General features: G+C 39.1%; 2 long non-coding RNA genes across 2 annotated transcripts; both read left to right on the forward strand.

The window, feature by feature from the left end:
• Positions 1-694: 694 nt before the first annotated feature.
• On the forward strand, positions 695-2,675 carry LOC134076303 (uncharacterized). The gene is made up of 3 exons (XR_009938598.1): positions 695-992; positions 1,836-2,174; positions 2,429-2,675. It is a non-coding gene; the product is annotated as an uncharacterized LOC134076303 (long non-coding RNA).
• A 9,534-nt stretch (positions 2,676-12,209) lies between these two features.
• Positions 12,210-20,001, forward strand: LOC134077596 (uncharacterized). Its single transcript, XR_009938698.1, has 3 exons — positions 12,210-12,493; positions 13,605-13,674; positions 19,797-20,001. It is a non-coding gene; the product is annotated as an uncharacterized LOC134077596 (long non-coding RNA).
• The last annotated feature ends 1,962 nt before the right edge of the window (positions 20,002-21,963 follow it).

Below are 21,963 nucleotides of genomic sequence, written 5' to 3' on the forward strand. Positions count from 1 at the left end.
TGTGAGGAGTATGGAGACAGGTCAAACACACGTGAACGTGCAACCCCCTGTACATGCTCTACCTGATCGGGGCCAACAGGAAGGAACAGATGTCCGGGCTGCATTAATGCTCTATTTCAATACCCAAGATGAATGAACACAAACACACGTACATATCTCTCTGTGTTATTGGATATTCTGTTACAGACAAATAGACAACACAGGGTATCTGCACATTTTTTAACAGCAAATTTAAAGACTTTTAAGACCTTTTTAAGTCCTCTAGCAGGAAAATTTAAGACTTTATCACGGCAAAAAAAATCATCACAGAATGGCGAAGCGTTGGGCGGCACAGCTCACCAGATAGCTCAAGACCGGTCACAGCGACAAAAAAGCATTGTTTTTATATACCAGGAGCTGATTTGCCATCCTGGCATGGTTAACTGTGTATGTACAAACTCAGCATTTAAGTTATTTCTAAATTGCCTGCATAACAATTTGAAAGACATACACCAGCCCCAAGGCATTACAATTAATCATCCTTTTTCTAAATTATGGGTAAATGCAAGCACATTCAATATTCTATGCCTAGACCTAATGGATCAAGACCCAGTCAGACAATTGTTGGAAAAAATATTTATTTTAAAGTGCTTTGTTCAGCTTTCAGTGATGTGTAGACATCAACAATTCATACTTTGCAGTCACGTGACCGCCATGGTTACCTGGCGGGCAACAAACGTTGGAAAATGGCGACGAACAGCGGCCAGCAGACATGAATACTAGAATCAATCAACTATTTAGACCATATTATGTCAGACAATGTCAATATTAGGTATCAAGAAAAGATATCTATACTCGGAACTTGTGATCCATACACAGCACCTGCTGATTTATTCATTTATTTGAAGCTGGCAAAGTCTCTACCAAACATTTAGTGTGGACAGACGGACGGCGCTACCTATGGACGTTAGCAGCTACTGATGATAGACATCGGACTTGCTTTTTACTCTCAGGTACGTTTGGTCGAATTATGTGCTAACTAATGAATTCAACAAGATGTATTTTGGGATCATTTGTCTGATACTCAAGGTTTTACGTGATAATCTCGTTAGCCCCATACTGACACTGATTTTGTGCACCAGCAGGCTAGGCTAGCCCCGTTTGTTTACATTGAAACAGCTTGCTTCGATTTCTCTGAAATGCACTTAAATTGTGATCAGACTGTTGATTTTACATATTGAGACATTGGGAAACGTACCACCACTGTGTGGACTCGAAATGTAAAGCTTAAATATGCGTTAGATGCGTTAGAATATCACTCGCGATTAGCATGCTAAATGTATTGAAAATGAGTGAATGGGCTACCAATCGCCACTGTAATGACCTGACGTCTCGATCACTTTGTAATACTTTAAAACGTGATCAGACACTCTAGCTCACCTCTTAAGACCATAGAGATGGTGTTACAATAGTATGGAGTTGAAATTCGTTGTGTAAATATGCTTTAGAAGTGTAGACATGTCAACCGCAATTTGCATGCTAAAAACAGTGATGAATGGGCTATTTTTGGTTACTACTTTTACGAGGGTTGAGGGTCTCTGAAAATGTGTTTAAGCCCTCATCAGATCATCTGGCTAGCATGTTTAGTCCCTGTAGATGTTGTCACTACAGTGTGGAGTCGAAATTCGAGGCCTAAATATGTTTTAGATATGTGAACAGACCACCTGATTTTTAATGTGTGTTAATGCACCACTAATATGTGCAGTGATAGGCTTTTACTTCTACTCTGGGCATGTGTGTATTCAAAATTGATTCTGTATGGTGTGATTCAAGTTGTTTATGTCTTTTTCTTGTAGAACACTGCATCTGTGCCTCCCTTTAGGTTTGAGCCCTCATCCTGCCAACTGACCATGTGGCCCTCCGTTGCCACAGAACTGGCCCTTGAGTACTACCAGAAGGGGACTACTGCCTGGAGGATCAAGAGGGATCAAGAGGGCCGACAGAATGCACATGGAGGCAAGGGATACAGTAACACTGATAGGAAGTGACCCCAGAGCTGTTGAGCGTGAGGTGCGCAGGCTGATGGGTCAGGCGTCAATGCAGCTGTGTGAGCAAAATCCAAGGATACTCTCCCAATGGTCTGGAGGGAGAGGAGGCCTCGCTGCTGGCTCCAAAGCAGGTGCAGTTTGATACAGGTAGGTTAGATGCAGGGCTCGACATTAACGGTAGCCCAGTAGCCCCGGGCAACCAAATTTTGACAAGTGGCAACCAATTCCTCACTCCTGTTTGCCCCATGTGGCAACCACAACATTTCCCCATTTTTCCTGTAGTTTACTTATTATTTTCTTTTTTTGGTATAATTATCTGTACATTGGATAAGGTCCTTCAGCTATAGTTTACAAAGACCTAACTCATTCATGCACGATTGGTTTGTGTATGTATTTTGCAGTTTTCCACGGTTGAAGTGAAGAGGACTTGGATGCAGAGAATGCGTGCTCAGAGCTGAAATTCAAACATCTCCAAGACCTGAAGGAAGTCACCCCAAAGGACTTTCACAGCTTTTACGTCAATTTGCTTCACTAATATAGGATGGCAATGTAACAAAACACACAGAGCCTCACAGATACATGCACACAGACACACAGACCCACCCTGCTCACAAACACAAATACACTTAGTGTAAGGCTTAGTAAAACAAGTCTCAACCATAATCATTATTATATAATTCACTGAGTGACTCATTAGATTGCTATTCTCATTTCATTGTTTTATTTCTCCCTATTTCTTCTATTCTCCCTATTTTGTAATTGTTCACCATTAATTTCATTTGTATTTTCATTTATTTGTATGTCGCTTTGGACAAAGGCGTCTGCTAAATAACCATAACCATAACCATAATCTGTGTTCATACAAGTCATTGATGTATTTTTAATATCTACTGCTGTTACTATTACTAGGGTTATTATTGCTAGACATATTATACATGTGCCTTGAAGTTTTGAAATGTTTCTAATATAATACTTGAATTGAAATGAATTGAATGTGTTGGATACCACCATTAAATTGTTGTCTTTATTATTGTTTTATTGATTCGAAGTTCAGCTGTCCAGGTCTAGTTCTAGACTATGCCTCTATGGTACTGCATGTAAAATACCCAGTAGCAAGGTTTTTATTTATGGGAGAATGATGTTTTTTTAGATAATAACGAGTGAAAATGGTGACATCAGTTGGCCTGTTTTGGTTAAAAATCAAGAGAGAGCTCGTGAGCCAAGGTAAGTTGTCATTTCCGCCTATTAGACGACCTATCAGCTCATCTTTTTTATATTGCATCACTCATGGCGCTTAAACCTTTAAACTAATGTGTAGAAAGCAATCACAATCGTTAGCTTTGGTTAACTAGTAAAGCCTTTTCTCTTGACAAGGCTCAACGCGACAGCAAACTTTGTTTGCAGATTCATTTCCGTCTCATCGTCTTATCGTGTTATGTTCGTAATGCATCACTCAGCTCAACGTTTCAAATATATTCCGGAAGATGTATGTTAGGCTACTACAATCTTTAGCTTTGATTAGCTCTTAAAGCCTTGTCTAAAGGCTCAACGCGGCCGCAGACTTCGGTGAACATTGCTAGCAGCAGCCGTCTCTCATAGGCCTACCATTATTTTCAATGACAGCGTAAACTCCTATCTCCCTGCTCCCAAGTCATAAATCTCGGATCTCCGATTAAACATGAGTTTGAGGAAATATTGGTACACAAAGTAAAGGATAGCAAGGTATAATACCAACTTGAGGCATACATGCTTAATAACTTGTTTAATAAGTCGTTTTTTTTTTTTTTTTTTCTCCCTGAAAACTAATGGATTTGGAGATTTCCGCCCGACGGCGACGATATTGTTTAAGCCTCAAAATACCAAATTCCTACAAACTAGTAACTATATCCCTGGTTAAGCTACTATGTTTCGTTGCTGGTGAATGAAGTTCTTGCCCGCCAGCCGATCTTTGTGACGTCACGTGCAAAGTATGAATTGGATTAAGGCCAACCTGGCAATCCAAAGCATATGAAATATATAAAATAAAAATAATAATAAAAAAATATATATAAACAGTTTACACACAAAATAGCATGAAAACATATGGCGTTGGCCTTCCCAATAAAGCCACAGTGTTGATCAAACAAGAATGAACTGCTTACCTAGGCTCAGACAGTATACTGTACATTCATCATATAATCCAAATAAGGAAACCCTCTAGTTCTTAAACTCAAAGCCCTCAGGACAGTTTTGTCAATTCTGCTGTTTTTTGTTCAATTTCTGCATCTAACTCAGTAAGTTCTTTACGCTTATCTTTAGCTCGTCTCCTCAAACAATTGGATTCCGTGATCAGAGTGGCCATTTTACTGCCAGCAGAACTTTCTGCTTGCTCTGCCAGCTTATCGGCATCCTTCTCTAAAGATGAGCACATTTCGAGAAAAACTTTTTTGTTTTTCTTTAGTTCATTGAGATTGTCTTCCACATATGTGACGTTCCACGGCAAAACCAGTCGCTTGTCGCAACAGGCGTTTCTGAGAAAAATGGCCATTTATGTCACTTGTGCTAACATCGTGGATTTTTTTTTGTAAGTGTTTTGAAACAGTGGGAGGTCTACACTGTACGGCCATGAATACATTTCGCCGAAAAACTGACCTTTTGTAGTCTAAATACGTGAGTTTGTTGAGGTGAGAAAGTTAGAGGAAGCAGGAAGTTAGAGGCGTCTCGTTTTTGCCGCTCTATTCCAATATTTACGGTAAATGCACTCATTGACAACCACCAAGCCATCCGCATGCTGTATCGTTGATACCAGTACCGTAAATCTTGTAATAGCGGCGACCTTACAAAGCGTTCGTGAGTGTTGAGCCGACGGTTAACTTCAGAGGCAGATTTCTCCGTTTTTCTATTGGCATGACAGGATGAACTCAACTCCTTTGAATGTTTATATTTCAGTAATATGACGTTCAACTCATTAGATATAGGTATCGTTTTGAAGGTTGATTATGCCCCTTCCTGAAAACGTAATAACTTTGATTTTGAAAATTTGGACATTGTGACTGATTTCGCCGTGGAAGGTCACATATTTCCTTTTCTTGGAGTTTTCTTCTTTCTCTCTCTTCTTTTTTTCTTCTTCTACGTGTGCGCGGTAACGGCTCCGTGCTGAGGCACAATAACTGATAAGCTCTTTTGTAAGAGGCACTTGCGTCACCCCCCCACAAACTTTCACCTGATCACAGATGAGCCTTTGAATAACAACCGTCTCCTCAGACATGTTGCATGTCTCGACTTCTTTATTGACGGAGAAGCCCCGCTCCACTTCAGCTTGCCCGTGTGATAGGAGTAGTAGCTTCTTGCAGAAGTTCCACAGATCAGTGTAGGAATTGAGATTCTCAGACAGGAAAGCGTCAACCCTGGACACAGAGGGCTGGAAATTGGCAAATTCCAGCGACCTGGCCTCATTGGAAAGAGCCTTCTCAAACTGTTGAGAAATAACATCACCTGTAATAATGCATAAAGGAGAGCCAGTATGAATAAAAAAAAATAGAACAATAGCATCAGAGCATCAAAGACAAAGTCAAATTCACACTAATTCCATTCATTTTCTGTTAATCCCTTCCATAAATTATATTTTTACTAGGAAAACTGCCTGGGTTCTACAGTTCACTGATTTACACTCAAGTCATGCCACCTTGCCATTTCTTCTTATTCCTATAATTTACCAGAAGATATCCCGCCTGTCAACTGTTTGTCCAGGACAAACTTCTCAATGAGGCACTTCAGTTTCTTCAGGGATTCATCAGGGTTGGAGTACATTTTTCTTGGGTCCAGACACATCATGTTATGGACAGTGGCATATTTTAGAGGGCACTTATCCAGTGCTTTCTTGCATATTCCTGAAAGTGCAACCTGGCACTCTTTTTTGAACTGCAACACACCCAGCTCGCTTACCCTGCCCTTGGCCCCTGACAGTCCCTGACAGAAAAAAAACATTGGTTTGTCAACTCTACAGGATTTCTGTCCTTCTACATAGCATGCAATAATTACAGGAACAGTATGCAAGTTTGTGGCCAAAACTGGTATTTTAAATGATCATGATTCCTTAATGTCTGGTGATATATCAGGGCCATTTTATGATTAATTAACATGTATTTCCTACATACTGTTCCTTTAAGTATAACACAGAGATTAATGGCAACCCGTTTCAGAACATGCCAAACGCACACACAGGTTGAGTCATTAATGTTGATGTCTACATGTCATTGTGAACTACTTTGACAAAACAGAATATACCCACCTTGATAAGAGCTGCTGCACCCATGCCAATGTCAACATCTTTTGGTCCAAGCCAAAGCTTCTGGTCAGTCACATCAAGCCTCACTAGCTTATATGGACTTGTGGGCAATGCATCACGCTTGATGAATCGTTTCAGAATGCTCTAGTAAAATGAATACATACAAAATAAACATTTGAGTTAGATCTGTGCATTTCTGTGTATTAAAAGGTGTTGAGGTGTTATGACAAATAATTACCCTGATCAAATCCTCCAAGTCTTTCCACAAGAAGGGCATCATGGGAGCATCTGTTTGATATTTTTCCAGAAATGGTTGAAATGCTCTTGCTATGAACATAAAGAAGTGTAATTTGGCACAGATAAGAGGATCCTTTGTTGCCTCCATGAGGGTGTCGAATGAGGCATTCCCTGGGTTCTTCACTTTCTTTGATCTCACCAAGTCAACAAACTTCTCAATAAAGGGCCAAATTTCAATGGCCCTCTCTGCAGCAGGTAAATTTTCAAGCCAACGATGGCCACAGAAGGGTAGGGGGAATGTGGTTCCATGTGTTGCAGAAGTGAAGTCTTGCAAACTTGCAAACGTACCATAGGCGCAGTGATATCGTACGCAGCATCTGAAAATAGTCCCCATAGACAACAAGCAGTAGTAGTGCCAGTAGTTTGCAAGTTGCCTTGATTATTACGCCAGATGAGAGTGTAGTTCCATGTCAAATCAGCCTCGAAAAACGCCAGGTTTCATTTTCAGTTGGTCTTATTGCACTTTCTAACTTGAGAGGAGACACGTTTTAAATGGGAAAATTACCAGAAATCTTAGTCACTTTTAAACATGAAGCTAGCAGGCGAGAAGCTAATGGTCTAATCCGATTCAATGATCTATGCTAGGCTGAAGCTAAAAGTTGTATCGCCAGACTCACAGAATGGCTGCATGAACGGGAACAAGGTAAATATCGATTGTTTTGCTCGAGGGGAGGTGGAAAATGAGCGTATTTCCAAAAATGGCGGAATATCCCTTTAAGTGTATAGTAAATTGTATAAATGGTATTATCGATAGACATACTGTCAGTGTGAATGAACTATTGTTCTTTTTCAATTGCGGAGACCATTCGTCCCATGAGGCCCAATAAAGCATTGCTAGTATTCTCCATTCGAGCTAAGAACATTTCATTAAATCTCTGGCTGTGCTCAAGGAACAATCGGTCTCTTCTTTCATCTACTTTCTCCATGTGCTCCACTAGGTCCTGTTGCTGTGACTTTCTTTTTCCTACAAAAAAAAAAAAACACCACACAATAATAGCTTTATTTCAATAATGGTAACCATCATTTTTGCCACATTACTTCAGAGAAAACACAATTTGTGAATGTCTTTCTTGTAAAGTATTCACTATGTTTAGGAATGGAATTGTCTGAAATCTATTGGTTAATGATGTAGCATTCAGAGTTCCCTTCACTGGAACTAATGGGCCCAGCTCAGGGATGTGACTGAAGGTCATATGGGGATCAAGACAGGTGACCCAATACTTTTGGCAATATAGTGTATGCAATAACAGATAATGGCATAATACATTATAGTTAAAAACCTAACAACATTTGTTTTGAACAAATGACCATAGCTGTTTGAAGGCAAGAGTTTCAAGAGATGGCAATGCAAACTGAGCAAAACATACTGCTCTGTATTATTACACTGTGTAGCTAAGGCTATGATCAGTGTAACATAGCCAGATGTTGCCTTACCTTTTCTAAATCCAGTGTGAGTGTCTGCTGATGGTTGAGGTGTTTCATTGATGGGTGCCACAGAGTCGTTGTCTTCACATTGTACTTCTTGTAATACAAAATACAAGACATTACACTACAGCAAGTCTCAGTTAATGATCAAATATCACATTTCTCACGTTGATCAGACGATCAACACAATTCAGTTCAGGGCAGGACAGGACAGGACTTAGCTACACTGACAGCCTAGCTGTTGTAACCGTACCATTAACGTTAACAACTTTACCTCAACAGCTGGAAGCAAACTAGCAGCTACTATACACAAACACACCCATAGCTAATCAACAAGTAACGTTAGGTAACAAGTGAGTAACATTATACAACAAAAACATACGAAATTAACCGAGTAACCGTTACCTATAAAACCACAACAACTTTTAATGAACAGATGAAAACTTACCGTCTTCACACGAAGGACCAACATTGGGGTCGCACATAGCTTCCAGTATCTCCGTGGCACTAGCTGTAGCAGAGTTAAGAGCTCCCTCTGGTTGATTAGCAGGTCGTTTTCCAATTGCCTTGTCCAGTAGATCAAATTAATCCTGCCCATTAGTAGACCTACGTTACAAAGTTTGAATGAAGTTTCTAAGTTAAACGGTTGAAGAGATATTGCGTACGGAAAAATCGATCAGCGGAATAATAATAACTAGAAATGCAATTCCAAGGAATTACCAGTGCATGAAAATTCAAAAAAGTCCAGATAGATAATGTAGATATAGTTACTAAGGTGTAGCTAGGGTAAACATGGTGGTTGCATAGTTTAATGAAAGTTCATAGTGTGAAGGTAGACCGTTTAAAATTTGAATTTGGATAGCTTTAACGTTCCACTTCTAACTTACTAATGATTTCTAACAGGTATGTTAACAATGTTAACTATTAACAGTGATACTTAGATTGATTGGCTAACTTAGCATTTTTAACATAACTGCTAGAAATTATTAGCTAACAATGTTGAGAATGCTAACCAGGTTGATTAGCTAACTTTGCTAATGATTTCTAGCAGTTGTGTTAAATATGCTAACTATGCTAGCAATGTTAACAATGCTAACTAGGTTGACTCGTTAACTTAGCTGATGATTTCTAGCAGTTATGCTAAAAATGCTAACTATGCTAACAATGCTAACTAGCTAACTTGCTAGTGAGGACTTTTATTTTGAAACAGTAGTTGCTAGGGTATCCATGGTGCCCACTATCAGGAATAAAGAAGTTACCAGAGAATGTCTAATAAGGGGAGAACTGCCACTGTCGTTATACTTCCGGTTTCGAAATGGTTGCAGTTCCACGCTGGTTCCATTAGAGGCGCTACATTTGGAGTGCAGAATGCATGGCGGTCTATGGAACAATACCCCTCAAAATCCGCTTTTCTCAAAATATAATTTTTTGTCAATGAATTTGAATGTTGTTTTCGAAAGGGGATGCAAAGAAATTACGTATTGCGTGGTGTTTGATTTTTTAGAGTCACTTGTTTGCTTTAAAACGTCTTTTAAAATGTAAATGACGTCATACACTCAAGCTTCATTAGCAGAATGCTAGCGTGGTATGGGCAACAACAACTCAACCTGTAAGAAATCGGAAGGACATAAGTACTCGTTCATTCAACTTTTGACCTATAACCTATGTTGAACTTGCAAAAACTACAATCAAATCTGAGATCTCTCAATGACAATTGGGTGAAAGAGCCAACTTTAGCCGTCTAGCTCCATAGGCTCCCATTCATTCTGCACTCAGGCGACCGCCCCCAGTGGAATTTTGGTGGAACTGCAACCAAAAGTCGTTACAATGGGACTTAATAGCGAGTGGCAAGGCTCTCCGTAGACGGGCTCTGAAGTTACTGCAGTATAATCATGTTGGTTGCTATGGAAACGGTCATAAACTCTTAATTTCCATGGTTGCTATGTTGGTTGCTAGGTACATGGAGGTTTCATGTAGGTTGACTGGAGGCATAGTTGATGATAACTGACAGTTGGAATGGTTGAACAGTTAAATAGTTGAGTAGTTTCAATGGTTAAATAATTTAAAAGTGTATTATTGCAGTGAGGACTTTTATTTTGAAACAGTTGTGGACAGAGAAAACAGTTTAACAGGATATGTAGTCTTCACAGAGATTGTATGCTTAAAGCCTGAGAGAGAGCGAGCTGCTGCAGGTGGGGCTGGCCACCTGGCATAAGATTCTAATTGCCCTATTATGATGTCATAATCTCAATGTTTTTTTTTTTTTTTAAAGATTATTTTTTGGGCTTTTTATGCCTTTAATCAGATAGGACAGTGTAGGGTGACAGGAAGCGAGTAGGAGAGAGAGCTGGGGTGGGATCCGGAAAGGACCACGGGGCGGGAATCGAACCAGTTGCCAGTTGCGCCACGGCTGGGGCCCATAATCTCAATGTTAAGTCTATGGGGACATTTTAATAGTTTTTATTTAATAGTTCAAAAAGTATGAAAGTTACAAAGTTGAAAAGTCATAGCAACCCGATCCATTAGAATACCTACGTTACAAAGTTTGAATGAAGTTGCTAAGTTAAACGGTTGAAGAGAAATTGCGTACGGAAAAAGCTGTCAGTGGAATAATAATAACTAGAAATGCAATTCCAAGGAATTACCAGTGCATGAAAATGCAAAAAAATGTAGATATGGCTACTAAGGTGTAGCTATGGTAAACATGGTGGTTGCATAGTTTAAAGAGAGTTGATAGTGTTAAGGTAGACATTTTAAAGCTTAAACATTCCTGTTCTAACTTAACTAATAATTTCTAACAGGTATTCTAAAATGTTAACTATGCTAACAATGCTAACCAGGTTGATAAGTTAACTTAGCTGATGATTTCTAGCAGTAATGCTAAAAAATGCTAACTATGCTAACAATGCTAACTATGTTAACTATGCTAACCACGTTGATTAGCTAACTTAGCTAATCATTTTAGCAGTTGTGCTAAAAATGCTAACTATGTTAACAATGCTAACTATGCTAACAATGCTAACCAGGTTGATGAGCTAACTTAGCTAATCATTTTTAGCAGTTATGCTAAAAATGCTAACTATGTTAACAATGCTAACTGTGCTAACCATGCTAACAATGCTAACTTGCTAGTGAGGACTTTTATTTTGAAACAGTAGTTGCTAGGGTATCCATGGTGCCCACTATCAAGAATAAAGAAGTTACTGTAGTATAATCATGTTGGTTGCTATGGAAACTGTCAAAAACGCTTAATTTTAATGGTTGCTATGTTGGTTGCTAGGTACATGGAGGATTCATTTAGTTGACTGGAGGCATAGTTGATGATAAATGACAGTTGGAATGGTTGAACAGTTAAATAGTTGAGTAGTTTCAGTGGTTAAATGATTTAATAGTGTATTATTGCAGTGAGGACTTTTATTTTGAAACAGTTGTGGACAGAGGAAACAGTTAACAGGATATGTAGTCTTCACAGAGAGATTGTATGCTTAAAGCCTGAGAGAGAGAGGGCTGCTGCAGGTGGGGCTGGCCACCTGGCATAAGATTCTAATTGCTCAACGACCCGATTGTGATGTCATAGAGGCCAATGTTAAGTCTATGGGGAAATTTTTAATAGTTTTTAATTTATAGTTCAAAAAGTATAAAAGTTACAAAGTTGAAAAGTCATAGCAACCCGATCCATTAGAATACCTACGTTACAAAGTTTGAATGAAGTTTCTAAGTTAAACGGTTGAAGAGAAATTGCGGTTAGAAAAAGCTGTCAGCGGAATAATAATAAAGAAAATAACTAGAAATGCAATTCCAAGGAATTACCAGTGCATGAAAATGCAAAAAAATGTAGATATGGCTACTAAGGTGTAGCTAGGGTAAACATGGTGGTTGCATAGTTTAAAGAGACTTGATAGTGTTAAGGTAGACATTTTAAAGCTTAAACATTCCTGTTCTAACTTAACTAATAATTTCTAACAGGTATTCTAAAATGTTAACTATGCTAACAATGCTAACCAGGTTGATAAGTTAACTTAGCTGATGATTTCTAGCAGTAATGCTAAAAAATGCTAACTATGCTAACATTGCTAACTATGTTGACTATGTGTCAGTACACGATCCGTGACTGGCTGTAAATCCGTACTGCGCATGCGCATAATGACGAAATAGGAAACGTAACGATTCCTCTGTGAAATGTGTACCGCGCATGTCTTGATCGCTTGACGGCCAACAAACGGTACGACATATCTTTTAAGCTGCACGTTATGTTAATAAATAATAATTTATTATTCAGTTCACGGCGAGTCTGTTTCGAAGGATATTTAAATTGAAAGGCTTAGCCTATTTTTACCAGTATGAAGCCGGTTTTCAACGGTTGTAGCAAACGGCAAGCATGCAGTTCAAGTCATCACTGGAGTGACCTGTGCATAACTTTGGATGAGAGAAGACTCAACGCCTGACTTAAATCTTGCGAAATTACGGTGAACTTGAGGTAAGTCTTGTCTAGCATTTTCCCTTAACATTTTACAATAACTCTACATATTTCAAGCTATTTCAGATTAAATGTTGATTATTATCAATCCGTTTAAACTTTGTTCGTGAAGTTCTATCACCCATATTAAACGGAAAGAAAGAATTCAGAAATGCAGTTAAATTAACAATTATTAATTAGGACAACAACCGAAAAATATTTATCATGTCTGTGTAAAGAAGTGCAAGCTAGGGAAAATATATAGAAGTGGCACCAACTAAGTGGCACGAACGAAGCTAGCTGTTTAGCTCAAGGTAGCTAACATTGACTAGCTGGGGTGTTAGCTCGTTGTTTCTTTGCAACTTGGATGCAATTTACGTGTATATTAAATTGCTCAGCCTCTGACCTGTGAAAGAAAATAAAGTGGAGCAAAAATGTTAACTGGCTTAGTTGTACTTCTATGGCACGAACGAAGCAAGCTAACTAACATTAACACTATTTACTACCTCGAGGATTCTTTGCAATTTAGCCAGAGAGGGTTAGCGGAGGAATGAAGGATCTTAGGTTTAGCTGCTACCCTAACGTCCGTGATATGAGGATCCCGTTGGCATTAACAGACCAGGCACATCCGAAGTTAATTACCAACAATGAGCCAAGTACGACTATCCATTTGCATAGGCATAGGCTATTCTTTGGTTTCATCAGGTCCATTTCCACAGGTGCCATGCAGTCTGCGCTGAAAGCCAAGGTGCTTGATTTAATACACCTGTGGAAAGGGACCTGATGAAACCCATGAGTAGCCTATGCCCTATGCAATTAACTTCAGGCGTGTTTGACTTATAAATGCCAACAGGATAGCTGTTTAGATGTGTAGATCTCGTATATGTATTGTATTTTTTTTTCTATTTCCGTACACAGGTGTTTGTGTGTATATGGCATGTCACAATCATAGATTTGTGTGTTATGTGTTAGATAATGTTTAGAAACTTTGCTCTTTGTGAACAGTTGAAATTTCCCCATATTGATGGACCCTACTTTATGCACTGTGTACAGTTATGCTGGTACACTGAACACAGGACTGAGGTGTGCTTAGAAATCAATCCTCATTTCTTTTTCTTTTTTCTTTTTGCAGGATCCTGAATTTTGTTTTTTGAGAGGAGGGCGCACCAGAGCCTTTGAGGGCATGCATTGTAACGTGAGAGGTATGTATGTATCAACTAGGGGTGTCAACAATAATCGATTCGGCGAAGCAATCGCAATGTGGGGCATGCACGATTCAGCATCGATGCCGCAAAGTGCCATAATCGATTATGTCACTATTTATTTTCTGGCCTCGAGTAGCCTACAATAAAGTTGACGTTTCAATTAATGCGGGGGGGATTTCCAGAGCAATGTTGCAATGACATGCGCCGCCTGTACAGTGTTTCCCACACATTAGTCCATGGGCCAGATGAGATGTTGGTACCACTCAAGGTGGCAATCAGGGGGGCAAAGGTTGCTTATACTTTTTGAAAACATACATGTCTGTTGTTAACATTTTTGTATGATAGCCCTTCTGGAGTCACAGCTAAATTAGGGTTATCACCTGTTAAAGTTACGCTCCCCCATTGGGAAAAAAAACACATTTTGACACTGGTGCATGTCTTGCTATTGGCCTTTGTTAAAGACATATTTACATATTCTATTTCATTATGGTATCATTTTGAGGGGGACAATCTGAGCTTTCATTCAAGTCCTTTTGTGAACACTTTGGACAAGTACAGCCAACCCTCTTCAAACTTTTAATCATATCTTAAAGGGATAATCCGGAGTGAAATGCACTTTAGATCAATTTTTCGGACTATTGGGAGTAAATACGTTGAGTTGACACCAAAATCATGTCATTCGGATGTATTTTGAGAAAGTTCGAGCTCACCGTTTTTAGCCAAAACTCGTTAGCCTGGAGGTGACTCGGGCATGTCATTTCGCCGCTACAAAACGCTATTTTTATACCTCTTCTACTGTTCCAAACAACACTACACTTACGTGGTAGTGAGTAGAGGATCCCTAAAGCCAAACCGAAGTATCCCCACGCCTTTATGTGGTCGGATAGAGAGTCCAGAATGAATTTAATCGAGTCCATACCTTTCCGGAAATGTTAATAAAGTGTTGTTATAGCGTTGGCAGCTGCAACAGCGACATTTCCGGAAAGGTACTGACTCGATTAAATTCATTCTGGACTCTCTATCCGACCACATAAAGACGTGGGGATACTTCGGTTTGGCTTTAGGGACCCTCTACTCACTACCACGTAAGTGTAGTGTTGTTTGGAACAGTAGAAGAGGTATAAAAATAGCGTTTTGTAGCGGCGAAATGACATGCCCGAGTCACCTCCAGGCTAACGAGTTTTGGCTAAAAACGGTGAGCTCGAACTTTCTCAAAATACATCCGAATGACATGATTTTGGTGTCAACTCAACGTATGTACTCCCAATAGTCCGAAAAATTGATCTAAACTGCATTTCACTCCGGATTATCCCTTTAAAGGTATACTATGCAGGATTGGCGATTTCATCGCCGGTTTCGCTTTCACTTTTCGTTTTTGCTCGTTTTTGCTCGTTTTATGCTTGTATATTTCTCAGCAGAGCTTCCCCTACAGCTTTAGCGTGTATATTTTACAAAACTCCTCAAACGGTCAGTCTGCCGTGCCTTTTCATGGGACTACATGACACTTCCTGGAGTAGAGCATGGGTGCGTGCCCGAGGTCTCCTGAAGTTGCAAGTGTGGTTCTACCGCTACAGACCACTAGGGTGGCCGGAAAAAAACACCGGTCGACCGGTAATGACTCATTTAATCATATATAACAGTATGGAACGAATTGATTAACTGAAAAACTTTGCATAGTTTACCTTTAAAAATGGAGTGGGAGCATAAATGCATTGAATATGAGGCTAGTTTTTGCACTTCATGATGGGCCACTGATTTTTTGCCATCATTGAATGGTGATTTATGTGAGCCCTTTGCACTGAAAAGAATACTTATCACTGGCTGTAAAATACTTTTATTTGTTGTTAGGGAGTCTAGGGTTGGGCATCGATAACCGGTTCCGTCTTGGAACCGGGTTTAATTTATCAATTCCATCGACATCGTACGTCTTTTTTGTTATCGATTCCCTTAACGATTCCCTCAGCCTGCATGACGTCGGACCTTTTCCGGTTTTCCTGAAATTTTGTGTTACTACACGCCCTCTGCGACGACTCATACTACAAGTCAAATCGTGTAAGGGTAGTAATACCAGCAATATGTTAAAACATTTGTCCGTGAAGCATGGGATTAATCTCCAAGAGTGTCATGTGTTTGACAGACTACGGAGGGGTGCTAACGTTGCCCGGTCCAGGGCTCCAGAGTGCATATGCGCCCAAAATGTTTAAGAGTGTGCCTGAAAATAATTCTAGGTGCACCTGACGCTGCTCGGGTGAAAGCATACGTTTCCTTCACAAGTTTTAATTGTAGACTATGCGTGCAACTTTGCCAAACTGTATATAAGTAACCCCCTTGGCCCGCTCTCTCTCTCTCTCTCTCCCTCTCCCTCTCTCGTGCGCGACACCCGCCCCTCGACATGCACATTCACAATCGTGAAAGCAATGACGAATAGAAGACAACTAGCGACATTATAATTAATTTCGGTTAGCATCATAGCGTAGGCTACTGCACAAATTTGATTCAAACTCTTGCATTCAAGTTGACTGATCATCTCAATGTTTTCCAACTCTAAGACTCACAAGGGCCTGTCCCAAGGAGAAAGTATTAGCCTACCTTGCAACTTAAACACACGTGGGGAAACTGAACAGTCCAACCTATAATAAGCTAGCCAACTATGCTACTTTGTTTACAATTTGAGGCTTCAAGCCGACAGCTGAATTAAAGAGGCAGAGTTGTAATATGAATAGGCCTAGTCATGAATGTCATGAATATCAGAAATGTCAGTAGTAGGCTATAGATTAGAATATATAAAGAATTATATTATATTATATATATACACTGTAGGCTATATATCTTTATACTTCTTTATAAAGAATATGTATATTCCTTATTGTGTTTTAAATAAAGACAAGCTTTTTCTACGCCTTATTGTTAAAAAATCATTCACATTATATGAAAGGAGAGCGATAAAAGGTGACCTTTTGGCGTTAAAGGCGATGCAATGAAAAATGTGGGTGCACCTACATTTTTTGGGAATCGATAAGAGAATTGATAAGGAATTGGATTGATAGGCAGAATCGATAATGCCATCGATATTGATAAAAACGTATCAATACCCATCCCTAAGGGAGTCTATGTTAAAAAATGCATTTGAGCATGAAAATTGACATTTTGTTCTTATTCAGAATTATTTTGCCGCTTCTCTCAAATCAGATGTGCGGAGCTGCGCGGCCACATTTGGCCCTCTGATGGTGATGATAAAAAAAATGTGTCCCTCTTAGTCCCTGGGCTAGACTAATTTGTGGCAGTGCACCACAGATTCAACACAGGCTGCCACATGTGCGTTTTGTTATTCATTAATTTTTTTTACGCGATTTACAACACACATCGTATTCGTAAAGCTGCTTTTCCTTCCCCTGCTCTCCCTTTGTCTACAGTATTTCCACATTCGACTTGGTCTTAACATATCTGTATAATTTGCTATCGTAGGATCACTTAACTTAATACCCGAGTTAAGGCTTTGTGCAGCCTCGATATGTCTAGATAGCCTAGACATGTCTAACTTGCTTGGTGGATACCCCACCGGTGGCGACCTAAGCCTAGACCAAGAGCAGACGTCTTGATGTTATCCCTCAAAATGTCAACATTATTTTTTCTTTTTCATGATCCCATGCACCCAAACAAGGCTCTCTGTGCATGAGACAGCAGAACAGCCCCATAACATGATGCTCCCACCACCATGCTTCACTGTGGGAACTGTATTTTTATGGTTGTAGGCCTTCCCTTTTTTCGGCAAACATAGGCAACATCCATGTGCCCAAACAGCTCCAGTTTAACCCTATGAGCCCGAAGCTGTTGTAAGGCCATTTTCACTACCTCTAGTTAGAAGCATTTATCCTGGTCATTGTAAGTGCCACATATTGTTTTTTTCAGCACAGTCTAGGCTACCAGATCTGCTACAATAACATGTATAAATACTTGCATTGATTTGATGTAGATTTTTAAATAATAAACATTTGAAAAGCATACTACACAAATTCTTACATTTTGATGTGTATCTCACCACAGCAAGCTGACAGCCCGACATGACTTGCATGTTTGTGTAGGCCTGACTGTCCTGAAAATGGCAATATAAGAACCATGGTGGAGGTATACTGTGGGGCTGAGTAATTTACTGAAATATGTGGTGTGTGCCTTCCAGAAATAAATGGCAATTTTTATTTAGTGCTGAGAAATGACTTTTTGACACTTTTTGCACTCCATATTTGTGACACTAGCTGATCTGACCTGACTTGTTTGCCTGGTACACACATGACGTGCACATATGATGATTCTCTATAATATTTTTTTACTGCATTGCAATGAACAAAGTAAACGCAAAAAAAGTGTTTATTTGTCAAACAAATTTGGATGCAATTGCAATATGAATCTTGAATTGGATACCATACAGGAGTTTGCTAGGATCTCAAATCCGTATTATGAACGTGACTTGCCATAGAGAAACACATGATGATTTTTTTCTCTCTAGAGATTGAGATATTTAGCATTTTCATGCACACCTAGGTTTGTTTTGCACAAATTTGGAACTCTTTATACTGTATAATGATGCCTTGCACACCTGTTGAAGAGACTGATGCATCTAGAAATTACAGTATAGCTTTCCGCCATAGTATAGGCCTCAATGACTTTCTTTCTGAGGTCCAGGCTGATTTCTTTCATCTTCAGCATGCCTGTAAAGGCAGTCCCCTGTCAGACAGGTGTTCAAGTGCCGGTAGGCCCAGGGGGTCAGGATTTGACTGATTAGCTTCGCCGATTAGCAAGGCACTTCCTCGTCGCCATTTTCCAGAAATACATCATGTCCGGTGCCGTTTTCCCATAGTTTTCCTCATGCTGATTGGTGGCTGTTCCACTCTCAGCTCATGCACGAGCTTAGTGTGGGCACGAGCTCTCCTTCTGTACCAAACGTCAATCAGTAACCTGGCACTTAATTGGCTAAGTAAAACGGCACCGGAAACAAGCCCCTTGAAACGCCATGTTGAAGCCTGAAAAAATCGTTCAATTTTGGCAATTTTCACTAGCCTAGCATTCCCATTGAAATGAATGGGGGCAGGACTTGTTCACTTTCTCCAGTTCTTATAATACCTCCATGGGTAGGCCTATTCATTGGAATCTTTAGGTAAACAGTCAATGCTGATTGAATGTTCTGGTGTTGTCTGGGCACTAACTGACTGCAAAGGTGTGGCTTGAAAGGTGACAGGCTGGTCGTGTGTGTTTAAAAGCACAAAAAAAAAAAAACATGGGGGCTAATCATTTTGACTCCAATTTTGACACAATTTGAGGTTAAGCATTCCTAATAGTAATATTAACACTCCAGAATGCACCAGATGCTACATCATAGCACTGGCGAATGTTTTATTTTTTACATTTTTATCAGGGATGAACATTGTAGGGAGAATTTTTGAGTAATGTTACAAAATTTCAGGGGGGCTGATAATTGAGGCCTCAACTGTATATCGCCTATTCCTCCAAGATGCTCAATACCCATAATACACCACCCCAAAACCACCAGAGCCACACTGCGCACCTACGCACACCTACAAATTACTGTGCGTTCAGACCAAAACCCTCAAAAGCGTCAAAGTCGCTGGTGAAGCTCATAGCCCGACGCTCAACCCAGTTCAGCGCTGAAAGCGTCAAAGCCATGACGTGAAACATTCGGACAAACCACAAGCAGCAATCCTGCGAGTTTTACATTCTGATTAGTTGACGCCGAACCGTGTCATAGCTAATTACCATAAAGTTAACTGAGGCTCAACTTTTTTTTGACGCCCGCGAAGCTCATGAAGCCACGCTCACGCCCAGAACGCTTTTGACGCCGGTAACGCCGACTCTCCATAGAAAATGAATGATTTCCGGCGCTCTTGACGCTTTTGACGGTCTTGGTGTGAACGCACAGTTATAGTGAAAGATGTTGAGTCTATAATGTATGTATGTACCTGTAGATTCTTAGTGTCTGCCCTTTTGTTTTTCTAATCAGTATTAGTGTATGAATGATTGTTTTGTTGTAGTGCCATAGTAATATTATTTTAATACATTATTTTTGTCTGTCCTTTTTCTTTCTTACTTTCACTCTGATTTAACAGTTCACACCACCAGAAGATGCAGTGTAACCAAGTCCACAAAGACCCCCCCAGTGCAAGCTGAAGGACACAAATGGCGTGACCGTTTGCATTGACGGACTCTTCTAAGAGTTGGTCGTTTTTAGGGTGTAACATGGCAACAGATCATCTTCAGTAGCCTATTATATATTTTTGGAATGCCTTTAAAGAGTAGATGTGATTTAAGCTATAAGTAAGGGATAATCAACGACGCGCCGTGCGTTTATAGGAAAATAATGCACGTTCGAAGTGGTAATAAGGACCCGACGCCGCAGGCGGAGGGGACTTTACACTTCGATAAGTGCATTATTTTCCTATAAACGCACGGCGCGGAGTTGATTATCCCGCTTATACCACTGCTACTGGGTGATTCTATAATTTAGGGTACACTGCATGTCCACTGATGTTAAATATACTTATACAATCAAATTTCTTCAAACAAATAACATTTTGTTTGTATACTTGCTTCATGAAATAACATCACATAGACAATATGTGAGATATATTCTTCATTTTGCTTAAAATGTGTCATTATAGCCCTAAATGTACAGTTTTGTCCATGTCCGATTTCAATGTGAGAACGTTGAGGGTCCAAAAACATCCATTAAAACCATTGAAATAAATACATTATTTGTGCAATCTTTTTCAAAAGTCTTAATATTAAAGGAAAATAATAGTTTAAAATGTAAATTATGTATTTAAATACTTAAAATAATATAATTTATTCATGTCCACAAAATGTTGGTCAACTATGTTACAAACAAAACCTCCCCCGGTAACTCAAAAATGGTTTGTCCCAAGACCATGTGACCAGCACCATGTGATGTCATTTTCCTCTGCGGTGGTCATTTCAAACACACCATGGCGTGTCTCCTCTCAGTTTTTTGAATATTTGATGTAGAAAAGCATATTGTCAACGCCCGTATTATTAACCATCAACTATGTTATGTACATTATCATGACTTAAAAAGTTTTATTCATTATAATTCCATTTTGTGTTGAATTCTTCCATTAACCTGCTCTAAAAAATGACATGTGGTTAGCTAGGCTAGGTCCACCATTTCTGTTATGGGGAAGAAATATGGAAATTGTCAACTAAGTTACGGTCAACTAAGTTACGGTCAGCTCTATTTTTCAACTAAGTTACACCGGAGCTCAACTATCTGTCAACTAAGTTACATCAGTGATCTATGGAATATTGTGATAATTAATTGTTTCTATGTCATTTATATCGACTGGACCTTTAAATATACACACATTTTATATAGATATATTATTTTACTTAACTCATTTCAGATTTTTGAATACAAAAAGGATGATTTTATGTCACAAGTCTTTGTGAAATTAAAGTTTTGTTAGTGTGCATTTCAATGTATTCTCTGTGGAATTATGTATATTGTTTAATAATTTAGCATTTAAAATAAGAGGTTTTCACCAAAAGGAACTTTGGTAATTAAATTCTGTCTCATGAATAAAATGTTGTCCATGGTTAAGAATACTGTATGTCCAGTCAACTAAGTTATAATGTCAACCGTGTGATTTTCATTGTCACCTAGGTTACACTTTGATTTTTAAAGTTAAAACAGCCAATATTGATGTTTCTTACATTTTTAAGCATTCTACTTATTTGAATAGGTTGGACTTTACTATAACATATTTTTGAATGATGAAAGATAGCTTAAATGGAGATTTATAATGAAAAATATCCTCGTCCATAAGGACGGTTATACATGCATTGCATATTCATCTTTAAAAAAAGGTTGGTTCTAAAAATAATTTAAAATAACTATTGTATGTGTAGCAGAAATAGACTCAAGAGCCTTCTAAATTGCATTTCATTTCAAGTGCAAGACTGAATTTAATGTTTTTTGTAACACCCTGTTTGTCCGTAACATAGTTGACCAACTCTCAAGTAAAAACCTGTTTTTTATTTAAAAAACTCAAAAACAGTTAATGTTTAAGCTCTGCAGATAACAGATATGTAACACTGAATTAATATACTATATTGAGACATTTAATGTTCCACTGAGAAAGGACAGCGCTATTTTGCTTTTTTGCTGACATGGAATGTACCCTGAATTAGAGAATGACCCTACTATCACTTTCGTTTATATTGCCGCTGTCTTAGATACAACGTTGTTGTTTTTACCGT

Source organism: Sardina pilchardus, chromosome 3 (assembly GCF_963854185.1).
Source record: "Sardina pilchardus chromosome 3, fSarPil1.1, whole genome shotgun sequence".
In the NCBI taxonomy this organism is placed as follows: Eukaryota; Metazoa; Chordata; class Actinopteri; order Clupeiformes; family Clupeidae; genus Sardina; species Sardina pilchardus.